The sequence below is a fragment of the Neomonachus schauinslandi genome, chromosome 3 (assembly GCF_002201575.2).
Source record: "Neomonachus schauinslandi chromosome 3, ASM220157v2, whole genome shotgun sequence".
NCBI lineage: Eukaryota > Metazoa > Chordata > Mammalia > Carnivora > Phocidae > Neomonachus > Neomonachus schauinslandi.
The window spans coordinates 112,870,089-112,884,749 of record NC_058405.1 but is presented as its reverse complement, the minus strand read 5'-3'; positions in this window follow the sequence as shown (position 1 = coordinate 112,884,749).

Sequence of the window (14,661 nt, the reverse complement as noted above, 5' to 3'; positions counted from 1 at the left end):
TCAGCTAACTGAGGCTAAGAATAAGATTAAAATAGCCCTCATCTCCTTCCTTCTTCCGACCACTTCTACCATCTCACTCCCCTGCACTCACTGGCCCAGAACCCATCTGTCCTTCATTGTAGACTTGCAAGCCTCCGTGTGAACACCTAAGGTGATAAAGATCCATATAAAGGAAAATATTTATGGGTAAATTTATTCACACGAGAAAGAAAATGTCATTTTTTACTTGGGGCCGTCCCAGGCATTTCTATGAAAAAACATTTTCCCTGGAAAGCATTACCCCAGAGGACTCCTTCATTGATCACAGGATCCCTATTCCTTCCTTCATTGGTTGAGACAATACTCAACAAGTATTTATTGAATGAATGAATGAAATCATTTCCCCTCATGGGCAATGGTTTAGAAGGCCTCCTTCCCCTCTCAGCCTCTCTGGAAATTGGATTTTTGCCAAAGGCCATGTGATAGTATGTTTTCTGCCATCCCATCAACAGAATAAAATCAAAGGCATTTTAGAGGCACCTGGGTGGCTCAGTTGGTTAAGCGGCTGTCTTTGGCTCAGGTCATGATCCCGGGGTCCTGGGATTGAGTCCCACATCAGGCTCCCTACTTGGCGGGGAGTCTGCTTCTCCCTCTCCCGCTGAACCCCCCCACTTGTGCTCTCTCTCTCTTTCTCTCAGATAAATAAATAAAATCTTTTTGAAAAAAAAAGCATTTAAAAAATTTTTAGTGACTAAGCAGAACTTGTTTATTAAGAAGGCTAAATGAAATGAGCCAATCAGAAAACAAACAGCCAATGGCTGCACAGATTCTTTTTAAATGAGCTACGTGCTAATATTTAGATATAAGAGAAAATTGTTTTATTTTTAGCGAATTCAAATTCTTTATTTCTAGGTTTCCATTCTGAACCCAAATATACCAGGCTCTAATACTGTCAACGTTACAGTTCTCTGCCATATTTTATCAGCATATTCAAAAGTTTTCCCAACGAGCCTCTGTTTTCTGTTGGGGGTGATAAAATATTATTGTCTGAATATTACCTCATGTAATTATATATGATAATGAACCTTGATATATCCATATGAATAAGAGGACAATCATTTATTTGAGCTTAAAGCTCCCTCGATATGGATATTTTGGCATGTACATTTCAAACCCTAAATATTCCTCTACTTTAGTTTTCTCCAGGTACTTTCTAGCAAGAAGGAACAGTGAAAAGGAGTAGCCAATTACTGTGTCCCCATTCTGTGCCAGGCACTCTGCTGGGAGCCTGGTAAGAAATAAAGGTGAACAAAATATTAGAATGAAAGATATTGTTGGTGGTCTACTATGTGCCAGGCATTGTTTCAGACTTGAAGTGCCTAAGGCAGAAATTCTAATGTAATGGTTCTCAGTCCTGGCTGTATAGTAGAATCACCTGGAGGCTTTAAAAATATATAAGGATGCCTGGACCCCATTCCCAGAAATTCTGATGCAATTTGTTGGGATGGGGCTGAGTACATCAGGGTTTTTTTTTTAAACTCCCTAGTTGATGTGCCTGTGGGCCGAGGATGCGAACCACTGCTTTGAAACATGTGTATTGTGATATTATATTAATATCATCCATATGTAAATCAGAGTGGTAAATTTATTGAGATTTTGGTGTAAATAATAGATACAACATTTTTTAAAATGATTCTTGGGAACATGGGCCAGGTCTTTTATCTCCAGTACCTATCACAGTGTATAAAAAATGAATGTGTTTTAAAGATCTTAACACTGGGGCACCTGGTTGCCTGCCTGTCTTTGGCTCAGGTCATGATCCCAGGGTCCTGGGATCGAGCCCTGCATCGGGCTCCCCTACTCAGCGGGGAGCCTGCTTCTCCCGCTCCCTCTACCCCTCCCTTCGTTTGTGTTCTCTCTCTCTCTCTCAAATAAATGAATAAATAAATAAAATCTTTAAAAAAAAAGTTCGTAACATTGATGATTGGAAAGCTTCTTGAAGTCATTCTCAGACTGCCTGGCCCAGCTCAAGCACTTAACATATGTTTATTAAATTTAAAAAAATGCTTCAATTAATGAAGGAATGATGATGAGATGACATGGTACCACATTACTTCCTGGAAATGAGGAAGACAGAAGTTCTGCTAGCTCCTGTTGCTAGCTCTGTGGAACTTTCACTACCCATGTCCTCAGCAGCAAATGGATAGCATGAGTTCTTTGCCACAGAGGGACTAGGGAGCCCTAGCCTGTCTCTTGGACCCTCCCTGCTTCATCTGAGGCTCCTCATTGCCAGAGTGAAGTTGTGGTCAGGCAGGGAGATCACGTAGGGTGTGTTTCTGTGGGGGGATTAGACAGAGGCATTAGCACCACAGACGAAGAAAGAGTTCCATTGACTTGGGTAGCTAGTAACTGAATTCTGCTGTGAGAGTATCTCTTTTACTTTCTTACTTGGAGTCAAACATTTGTCCTTTTACAAATTCTTCCCTCTTTGATATAACTAATTATAGTGGGACTGAGCTCTCAAGCACTGAATGAGATTCAGAAGATCAAGGGATATTATGCATGTACGTGGTCTCTAAGATAGGCTTAAGTGTCACCTCCTATGGAATGAGTCCTTTGAGCGATTTGTGATGCCAGAATCTAACATGTCTTGCTGCCTTAGTACATACCATGTAAGATGTATCATTGTGCTGTTCCCAGAGGAGCATCCCACTACATTATGATATTTTAATACAGTCTTGGGGATACATTGAGAATGAATTGTTTCATGAAGCCCATAATACTATAAAAGACATGTTCTAACACCGTCAGCCTCTTTGGTGGATGATAGTCTCTTTCCCCAATACGAGAACTGCCCACTATGTGACACTAATCTATGTATCTGGTGTGTGAGGCTCTAGGTAGGATATTCTAGGAGGAGGTCACTTGCTGCAGCACCAGCCATTGCAAATGTAATTAGAGCTTCCAACTGTCTCACCAGGGAAGATACTATCTCAAATGGAAGCATCCACTGCGGGCTGCAAAGAGCAACCACTGGGGATACACACAAGGGCAGCAAGACTTTCCTCAGGATTCTGGGACCCTGACTACACACATATCTGTTCCATGATACCATCTGGAAAGGAAGTAAGGACATGGGCACAGAGAGGATTCACTTCTGGATGGTACAACTGCAGGGGAAGGATTCTATGAACAAATTAAACAGCATCTCTTTAGCTCTTGCCTCCTTGCTTGGTCCATTTCTCACAAATGCTCTTACCCAAACCTTCACTGTGTGTTCTTGATTACATCTAAAAATACACCTGATTTCTAGAATGAGGAGGTAGAAAATGAGTATGTATCTATATTATACAACATATAAAAATACATAGATCCAAACATCTCATTCTTTGAAGATTACTTGTTATTATGGTTCATGCCATTTCATGGCCAAATGCTTCTTTATCAACTTCTCTTCTACCACATTTCTTTACTCCTTCCTCTTGTCACTTTCCAATAGCCATTCTCTTACTGTTCCAGCATCTCTAAAACCTTCCACCACCCGTTTACCAAACCAACTCTTTCCATCTCCCCCACTAATATTTAACTGCTAGGGAATAGTTACGATGAAGAAAATTAGATAAGGTGCCAGCCATATGGTTTTCATTTTCCTAACAAATCTTTCCTGGGATTTTGTTTATAAAAGACTAACCACATTGTCTATAGTCTGATCTTTTTTTTTTTTTTTTTTCATTTCACATTCCTTCAATTTCTCTGTTTCTTTACTAAAAGGAGATGATTGCAATCACCAAGGGAAATATGTCTGACAATTAGAGTTGGACACCAGAGGGGATATAATAGTTTGCTAGAGCTACTGTAACAAAGTCCTGCAAACTGGGTAGCTTAAACAACAGAACTTTATTGTGTCATAGTCCTGGAGGCTAGAAATCCTAGATCAGGATGTTGGCAGGACTGGCTGCTTCTAAGGGCTGTGAGGAATCTGTTTCATGTCTCTCTCCTAGCTTCTGGTGCTCTGCTGGCAATCTTTGGGGTTCCTTTGGTTTATAGAAGCATCACCTCAGTCTCTGCTTTCACCCTCAGATGGCATCCTGTATGTGTGTCTATCTCTAAATTTCCTCTTTTTATAAGGACACAGTCATGTAGAGCCCATCCTAATGGCCTCATTTTAACTGGATTACCTCTTTCAAACCCTATCACTAAATAAGGTTACATTCTAAGGTACTGGAAGTTAGGACTTCACATTTTGAGGGGATTGCAATTCAACCCTTAATAGGGGATTACTTTTTTTGTGTTGTGTATGGCTGGAGTGGGCTATGTCTTGCTTCCTCAACAGCGGACTTGACAAGACAATGGGCAGTTACTCCCAGTTTCCTTCTGCCTTTTGACCACATGACATTGGTCTCACTTGGTATCATCCTTCAAAGGAAATAGTTTTCCTGGAGAGAGTGAAAATAGTGACTTGGTTTTAAAGAACCTGCCCATCATCCCCATGGGAGAACAAAAACTCATTCATACTCTGCACCTCCTTGTTCCTGTCCCTCCTCATCCCTCCCCACTGCCCACTCCTTCTTCCAAGCTGTAACCCCACCTGACATTTTCTTCTGACCCCCCCCTCAGAAGTCACTCTGGCTTAAGACACTACCTTGCCGTTGTGCGGAGAGCCAAAGCAGCAGCCTAGCTGGGTCTCTGTCTCAAATAGCAGAACTGCTGAGCCTTCCTGCTGGGAGCGCTTTGTCCCTGTCAGCCATTACCACAGAGAAAGACCTTCCCTGACCCAGAGATCAGCAATAGGGCTTATCTGTGAGTAAAGAGTTCAGTGGGATGAGCTGAAAATGCCACACCTGGGGTTCAGTGGGCCTTATGCGTTTAAACGAAAATAATTGGAAGAGTCCACATAGCCATCCAGAAAATCCGCCAAGTTTTGGATCATTTTCTCCCAGCCCCACGATGTTTCCTGTTGGCCTCCTCCTTCTTTCTGAAGAGAGCGTACCCCTTGGCCCTCTCTCAGGCCTAGGGGAAGGAAGCTGCAAAGCGGAGTAGTGGTTCAGATAGTTATGTTTTTGTTTTCCCAATAGAAAAGCTAGCACTTTGGTCACAACTAAACTATTTGCAATCTTTGTGTTCTTCTGATGCTTTGACATCAACTAAAATAAAAGGTACTGTTGCCTCAGGGAAATTTGTAAGCTGAGTTACAGAGATTGGGAAAGCTTATTGAAAATCATCTCCCAGTACATCTGGGTATTAGACCTTCCAGAAAGGTGATTAGGAGGGGAGTCAGAGAGACTAGGGAGAGATGAAAGAGAGAAAGCACCTTTTGTTTGAGAAGGTTTTGACACAGGCCTTAACCTGGGTGTGGAGGAAAGAGTGACCGTTTTGGAGAAACGCTTCTTAACAACTCTGTGACTTAAACTCTCTGAACCTCACTGTGTACATTTAAACTCGCCAAATCAGGAAAATAGTCCTGCCTCACGGGTGAATATTGAGATGATGCAGAATTACAATGTTTTTGCCTCAACAGGCAAATTGGAGGCAAATTCTTCTGCCCATTTCACTAGAAATATCTCATTATCATTTGGATTCCAAGGCAGGAAAGGAACGGATAGGAAAGCAAGAGAAGGAAAGCAGTGCGGATGCAGAAGCATACCTCTGTACAGGACTTGCCTATGCGCCCCTCTTTAGCCGACGCACCAGACTGGCCAGAGCCCGGCTGAGACACCGTGCACGCTCTCTGTCACACACTGCGCTGGCCTCAGGCTCCCCGTCCAGACTCGGTCTCTCCTAAAAGTGCGTTTCTGTGCACAGAAACCCATCCACCTGCAGGCACATGAATACGCACTGACAGGGAGACTGCATTATCGTTCTGGCGTGGGAGCAGAGGAGCAAAACGACGCTGGTGGCTCCAGCTCGCTCTCGTGTCTCCCTCTCTCCCAGTGGCGTTCTCTTCCCGTAGTGTGCTCCAACCGTTCCCTGTGTTGGCCCTTCTCCCCACCTGAGTGGAAGGCAGGGAACATATCTTTTATTTCTCTTTTATGGACTGAAGCGCCACGAGGCCGAGCAGATAGTAGATATTTAATAAATGCTTTATTAACTGGATTTCCACTCGGGCTAAACAGTCAACTTGTATTAGGCCAACCCCGCTGAACACAACTAGCATAGCTGGATTTTTTAAAAAGATCCATCTGTTGGAAGTCATCAGAGTTACCAGTGCAGGCAGCAATTAGGACCAGGGTCCGGGAGAGAAAGGAAATGTACTGAGGGGAGAACCAGCATGGGGCTCCTTGTCCCCTCCAGGCATTTGCTGAAGCACAGGAGGGATGGGGCTGAGAACTGAGGATACAATCAGCTGGGAGGAACCCCCCACCCCTAAATAAATGTTCCTAGAACTCTAAGAAGCATTTTTTTAAAGGAGTTGGCTAAGAGAGAAGCTGAGCAGTCTCACAAGGTTGAGGAAATAAAAATTGGAGCTGTGAACTCATCAAGGAAAAGGGGCCTGGGTAGACACTTCAGGCTCACAGTTGTGATCGCTGAAGGGTTGCACCAGGGAGTAAGGAAGAATGAGAAATAGCTCTGCTGTCAGCAAGACTGCAGCCCTATTCAGTTCAGATCAGTCTGGGTCTGGAGTAAGGCGGACAGCCCTATTCTAACTGCCTTCCAGAAGCAGAAGTAAATCCACTCTGAAGGAAGATAACATCATCTGGAACTGCTATACTTTCTCATATAGTCGTTCAATGATATTTACCTTTATATACCTGCTGTATACTTACCTTTCAAATCCTCCTGGTGAGGCATGGAAAAGGTATGGGGGGGGCAGAAACCTTGGCCTCAGGTCTGTTTCCTTACTCACAGGGTGAGACAGGTTTATCCAGCTTTGAAGTTCTCTGTCTCTATGTGTGGAACTGGCCTCTGCCTCCCCCTGCTCGTGCGGCCTCCTCTTTGAATCACTTCTTTTTTTTTTTTTAAAGATTTTATTTATTTATTTGAGAGAGAGAATGAGATAGAGAGAGAGCATGAGAGGGGGGAGGGTCAGAGGGAGAAGCAGACTCCCTGCTGAGCAGGGAGCCCGACGTGGGACTCGATCCCGGGACTTCAGGATCATGACCTGAGCCGAAGGCAGTCGCTTAACCAACTGAGCCACCCAGGCGCCCTTGAATCACTTCTTATTCACCCGGCTGCTGAAGGAGGATTTCTGCCTAGGGTCGTGGGCATGACTGAATAGGGGATACCCAACACATATCCACCCAGAGCCACATGGACTCACGGCTCAGGGAAGAAAGATGCTGCGTGCCATGCAGGGCCACACATGGGCTGCTCTTGGGAACAGAGTGAAAAACCAGGGCTGTGAGCCATTCTGTGGTATCGAGAGGGAGGAATGACCCTGGTTCCCACGGAAAGATGTGATTGGCTTGTTTGAAATGTTCCGTGGGCTGGTAGGGAACTGGAACCCACCTGTGAGGGAGAAGCAGGAACTGTGCCTGGTCCCTTTGATAAGGAGGGCTGTTTGCCAAGAGAATCCTACCTGTGGGAGCAGAGTGCGGAGGGGAGCTTGCAGTTGGGCCATTTGAGGCTCTCTCGATGTTACCAGTTGTCAAAGCAGCACATAACACTGAGTCTTCATTTCAGGCCTTACAGCATGCCTCCAAAGGAGACGGCCCTATACCCACACCCTGTGCCCGGCTTCTGCTCCTCTCCTTCACTGGCTGGACTTTTCACTTCTCCTTGCACCCCATACTCTTTCCTTGCACGCTGTGGCTCTCCCCAGACTTTGGGTCCTTGTTGTTTCCCATCTGTTGTGATAACATCACGTAATAGATTTCTCTGCCTCTGTTTTCCGCCGATTGAATCTATTCTTGTCACAGCTGACACATTAATCTTCACAGAATACTACGTTAACCACGTTGGTTCCCAGTAGCTCCTCACAAACATTCGATCCCTCCCTACTGAAGCTGTGATTTTGCGCCCCTGCTGTGTGAAAACACGAGTGGCGAGCACGATGGCAGGCCCGCTGAGCTAACTGCAATCCATGCGTGTCGGAGGCCAGTTCTCTGACTTTGGGTTGAAAAATTAGATACCTGCCTCTATGCTGTTACTTTCTAAACATGATCACATAATCAAACGTAAGAAGTTCAGTTAGTGCCAATTTTGTTATTGACATCGTTTTCAGTAAAATAGGTTATCCTGGTTATAGGAATATGCTTTTTGCTTACCAGAGTCCAAAAGGAGCTATTTTCTTTAATTTTTTTTGGAGGAGGGAAGTGCTTTTTATTTTTCATTTAAGTAAACTCAACCCCCAACATGGGCCTCGAAGTCACGACCCTGAGATCCAGAGTCGCATGTTCAACTGACTGAGCCAGCCAGGTGCCCCAGAAGGAGCTACTTTCATTTTGAATGATTAAAAAAAGAAAAAGATGTGGCTATTAAAATTTTAAAATTTTAAAAATTTTTCCTGAGTTGATTCTTTGCAAGAAAAGATTAGGGAAGATAGGCCCATCATAAAGACTTTCATTTTCCCTGCTTACTCCCTGGATGCATTGCCTCTCACAGGGTCCACACAGGATCCTCATCACATAAATCCATCACTCATTCATCTGGCTGCCTTTTTTGAAAATAGAATTTATTTTTTTAAAGTAATATTAGGTTCACAGAAAAATCGAACAGAAAGCTCGGAGGGTTCCCATATCTGCCCTTCTTCCACACATGCACACCCTCTCCTGTATGTTCCTCCTGCCCCACTGTGGCACATTTGTTACAACAGATGAACCTACAGTGACACATCCTTATCACCCAGAGTCCACAGTTTACATTAGGGTGCATACTTGGTGTTGTAGGTTCTATGGATTAGGCAAAAATGCATAATGACCTATATCCACCAACCTAGTATCATACAAAATCGTTTCACTGCCCTAAAAAATCCTCTGTGCTCTGCCTACCCACTCCTCCCTCTCCACTAACCCTTGGCAACCACAGATCTTTTTACCGTCTGCATAGTTTGGCCTTTTCCAGAATGTCAGATAGCTGGAATCCTACTGTATGTAGCCTTCTCGGTTTGGCTTCTTCTACCGCATTTAAGTTTCCTCCATGTCTTTTGTATGGCTTGATAGCTCATTTCTTTTTAGCGCTAATAGTCCATTGTCTATTATTTACCCACAGTTTATTTATCCATTCACTTACTGAAGGACATCTTAGTTACTTCAAAGTTTGGCCAATTAAAAATAAAACTGCATCTAGCACACTTTTTGCTTTGTGAACAAACCTACCTAGGTTTGTCCAGGCCAAATAGGACTGAGATGGGAATCCCAATGAACAGCAGCTTCATTAAGTGCTGCTGTATAATGGGCTTGTGTTCGAATGAGATACCTACTAACTACACCTGTGCACAGGGCTGCATCATAAAATTCAGGTCTGGGCATTTTTCAGGGATACTGTATTTCCCCAATAGAAATTATTTGGTTAACCTCCACAGACGTTTATACTCAATGTTTGGGGTGAGTGGGGGAGCATAATGAAATGACTTAGATGACTGTCTGCCCTCAGGATGGCTTGCAAGTAGTGTAGAGAGCCCATGATGACCATAATGTCCATAGCAATAAACATTTATAGGGCAGGTACTAGGTGCTGGGCTCTGTGTTTGGTATTTCATTTAATCCACATAGTGACCCAGCAAGGACACTTTATGTAACAGGGAGTTGAGGTTTAGGCAGATGAAAGGAAAGCCCCCTAGCTGAACTGCAGAAACTTGAAGAGCATTTAGGACAACCTGGATCTGCCCCTGTCCATTTGTTGATGTCCATAGGAAGCTGTTCCTTGGACCCTAAGGTCCAAGATTATGTTTTCTATTACTTTCCTTCAAAGCCAAGGGCAGATTCAAGGATGCATTGGAAAAACTCCTTCCTTGGATTCCACACACACACCAAAATCACAAAAAGCACAATAGGCCTCTTATCCTAGGAAGGAAACTTGATGCCTTCCTGACAAACTGTTGGGTGTCCCTGAATTGGAGCAAGATAAGGACATCTAGCCAAGAATGACTACCCACCTCAGAAGGTGAAGGAAAGAAGGGAAGTCATTATGAGCCTTTGGGGCAGGCTCTGCAGACTCTGCAGTTTTTGGCCAATACCAGACCCTAAATCTTTCTGTGATAAGCCATTCAAGGGATACACTGATTTTTTTGAAAACGATAGGTAGGGAAATTCAGAAAAAGAACCACCACCACAACAAAATAACACAGCACTAAAGCAAATCGAGAAGAAATTAATAAAAATAGAAAGAGAAATTAATGAACTGAAAACAGTAAAACTAATATAAATAAATGCAAAAGCTGATTATTGAACAACAATAAAAAATACAATAGGTAATGTATACTTCTACTCACCAGGGCTGGTCTAGCTACTGCCACTCCTGAATGTCCAACTCCCCCAAGAGGAACAAAACTAAGTCCCTAATAAAAGACCATCCCTCGATGGAGTCCAACCAACCAATTGGTGGTAAGCTGGTTACATTGGAGTCCTCCCACCCTGCAACGGTCAGTGATTCCTCTTGACTAAAATGGGCACATATTACAGATTTTGATTTGCCTTTACAGCATCACTATCCATCTACTGTCCTCTCAATGTTTTGTCCACTTACAGAATCTTGTATAGTATCACAAAGGATCAAGGGACTCACTTTACAGTCAGGGAGGCATGCTGTGGGCACATCATGGGATCCACTGATCCTATTACCCACCACTCCATCCAAAAGTTGTTAACCTGATTGAATAATGGGATGACTTAATGCTGAGGTGCCTCAGAAAGACCATCTTCTAGGATACAGCATACACCTTAAGATAATGACTGTTTTGAAGGATTGTGTCCCCAGTAGGTAGAATTCATGGGTCCAGGAGTCAAGGGGCAGGGGGAGGGGTGGGTGAAGAGGGTTGTGCTCACCATCACTCCCAGTGATCCACTTGGGGATTTTATGCTTATAGCTCCTACAGCCCTCTGTCTGCATGTTTAGAGGTCCTGGCTGCCAGACAGAGAAACCCTTCCACTAGGAGTCACCAAAAAGTCCCACTCAACTTTAAGCTATGATGGCAGCTTGTTCACTTTGGGTTCCAGGAGCAGATAGACCAGACAGCTTTTACACAATGGGGCAGGGTGGATTATGTTTGGCACCCAGGTAACCCACTGGGCATCTCCTGATACTCCTCTGACCAATCATGATGGTAAATCAACAAGGTAGCCGCTCTGGCCAAAGGAGGACATGGCAACCAGGGACTCAGAAAACTTAGGGCTGAGGATCCTCATTCTCCCGCAAGAGGATAGCCACCTAGACTAGGAGAGGTGCTAGTGGAGGCTGCGAAAAATGGAGAGTAGACGGTAGGCAATGAGCACCAGTTATATCAAGATCAGCTATAGCAGTGGGGGTGTAATTGGTGCCACTAACCTTATTTTAAGTTTCCCCAGAGAACTGAGGAATCCTGGGGAGCAAGCTTCCAATGAGATGCGTTTCTTATGCTGAAGAGTAGATCTTAATGCACAAGGGGTGGACTGTAGCATGCTGCCTAGAATCCCCGTGCGGGGCTGAGGCCCTCACTCCACCAGCTGCTCTGGGAGGGTCGTTTGCTGGAGGCTTGGCTCTCACTTGAGTCTCTCCCCAAGAATTGCCCTTGGCTGAAGGGACATATCTCACCCACAGTTATGCCTCTTGCTGGTCAGCCAGGATCTAACTGACATGAGGGCCTCAATTTGAGACATCTAGAGAGCCACCCAGCTTCAGAGCCGAGGCCTTCGTGGTGACTGCATCACAATACAACTTCTCTCTCTGTCATCCTGTTTCCTCCATTCCCCTACAGTGTTATTCCTGAGAGCATATTCCAACCACCTACCTGCTCACAAAGCTCCACCTCGAGCCTGTTTCCTAGGAAACCCAACTCACAATACTGGTGACTGGGACATTTTAGAAGCTGATTCCACCTGCTCTTTGCGGATACCCACAAAAGGGAAGCTGAGGGTGGGGAGTGCAGAGAGGCGACAGAGAAATCTCGGAGATAGCCCCTTGCATCCACGGCTATTGGGTGGCTCTTGATGGCAACAGCAGCGGCCGGAGTGAAGCCAAGAGTTTCACAGGCTCGGACATTTCCCTTTCCTCTCATGGTTCTCACAGAGCCTGAAGCCAGGGGACCCGGCTCACTGCTCTTTTGCCCTTGTTATCCTGCCTTTCATGGCATCCTTGAGAGGCCTCCTGTTAAGCAATCAGCAAAAGAGCCAACTACTGCCAGAAATGAAAATAAAAGTGCTCCTTCCATTCTGTTCTTAAATGTCTCCTAGAAGAGAAACTAAGGGATATTTCCTAAACAGGATGTGGCTTAACATCTTCCTTTTTAAAATACATTTTTAGCAGCCTACACTAAAAGGTAGTCTTATCCAAAAAGAAGCTTTATCAACCTCAAAACCATCTCTTCAACTTTTAAAAATGTGTCCTTAAAGGCTATTAGTCATCAAAAGGACATTTCGAGCAGACCAGAAACAAAGTTAGAGAGATAATGAATGATTCAGAAGATAGTCCTTGTGGTTTGGGGGCCCAGCACAAAGTGAGAATTTGGCTGCCTACGTGTTAACAGATTTTCCCCAGTCCCAATGTAGAAGTCTCCATGTTTGAAGCTCAGCGTTGGAGCGGGCACGAACGGTGAGCCGAAGAATGAAACAATGGTAAATAGAGGGGTGCTGTGTACAGAGGGGACACATAGGTTCGAAGACAGCCGGCTGCCGGCATGCTCTACCCCCTTCCCCGTTCCAGTGCCTTCTCTGATGCTCAGCCTCCAGGGCCAAGGAATCAAGGACAGGAGACTGTCCCTTGGTTTGGATTATAATTCTCTCCTCTCAGGCAGAAAGTAGGGGGTTGTGAGGGGGCGCCTGGGTGGCTCAGTCATTGGGCATCTGCCTTTGGCTCGGGTCATGGTCCCAGGGTCCTGGGATCGAGCCCCACATCGGGCTCACTGCTCAGCCAGGAGCCTGCTTCTCCCTTTCCCACTCCCCCTGCCTGTGTTCCCTCTCTCGCTGTGTCTCTCTCTGTCAAATAAATACATAAAATCTTAAAAAAAAAAAAAAGAAAGTAGGGGGTTGTGAATGCCAACTGGTAAGTGGAAGGGATGGTTGGAGGTATTTACTTCGGCCTCTCCCCGATGCCTGTCACACAGGGAAGGACGGCTTTGTAGGACGGATGCTATCTGTGCCAGCTGAGATTAGTGACCAGTTCAGGTCACTAAAGGGCCAGTTTACCACAAGATGCATCGATGCAGCATTTCATTGGCTGCAGTCAATTTCCTAATAAGCTGACTCTCCTCCCCTCTCTTAACCAGCTGAGCCACCCAGGCGCCCTCTCTTCTCCTCTCTTACAAAGACTGAGCTACCAGGTGCTCTTTTCCTGCAGCAGACGACTCTACATCTCAAGGCTGGAGTACGCAGTTACAAGGACAAGCACCAGCAGAGTGGAGCCCTGCCCTGCCCCCTGCCTCTTGCTCTCCCTCTGTGGGGTCCCCAGCCTCGGCCCTCCTTTTTACCCCCTGGTCTCATTCTCTGACTCTTGGCCGGAAGCTGGGGAGGGGATGTTTCCAGAAAGCCCAGGAGCCTTCTTTTATCAGGCCAGCCCCCTGGAAGAGTCCCTTTGTACCTATGAGCACTAACAAAGCCAGGATGTGGTGATGCTGAGAAACCCCACCATGCACAGTGCTCTGGGTGGCTCGACCAGGCGGTGTGTTCACGGACGCCCACGCTGCTTCCACCAGCTCACTGGTCTGGGCCACACTGGCCCCACAGGTGACGTTTGCCGCTGCCACCCAGAAAGCTTTTATTTTGCGTTCATTTAGAAACTGTTTTAATCCTGAGGGTGGTCACAGTCTGATACCATGCCCAGCCATGGGCTCAGGAAGGTTTCTGGTTCAAAAGAAAAACAAAGAGGACTGTGATCCACTGTGGGCACAGATTTTTTTTTTTGGTGAACATTTTTTTCTGTGTTTTTACCTCATTTGCCACGTCCTTCCATCAGAAGCCTTTCCTATGGGTCCTGCAATCTCTTTCAGTCTTGTGGCTTCAGTCAGCTGGCCCACGAAAGAGACGAAACGAGACCATGGCTGGGGTGGAATGGCTTGGCAAGGATCACTGTAATTAGGCTGTTTCTAGAAAAATCTCTCCACCTTGACAAACTTCTCTGTGCTAGTTCAGAAGAAGAAGATGGCTGAGAAGGCATGGTTCTCAAGTCCTGCCACTGAGGCCTGGCACAGGCGACAATAAAAGTGTGTACAGAGACAGCACAGAGGAAGAACCGCACTATCCTTTCTCATGTTTTCTTTCTTCTTCTTGTTTTCCTTTGAAGGAGAGGTGGTCAGGAAGCCCCATAGAGGAGACAGCTGTGTGGGATGTTAAAGTAGAGCCCCCAGAACTGTTGCAGCACTCGTTGGAAGGAATATGACCGGCTGGGCCCCGGAGTCTCACATCGACGTCCAATTCTGGCTCTGCTGCTGGCTAGATGTGGGGCCTTGGGTAAGTGACTTAACCGCTCCTGTCGGAGTTACCTCAGCTATAAAACTGGGGGAAACAGCAGTTCCTGACTCACAGGCTTCTTGTGAGGATGAGTTAACACATGTGAAGCTCCTGGCACAGTCCCTGGCGTGTATTTAAGTGCTCAACAAACAGTAGCTTGTAGACA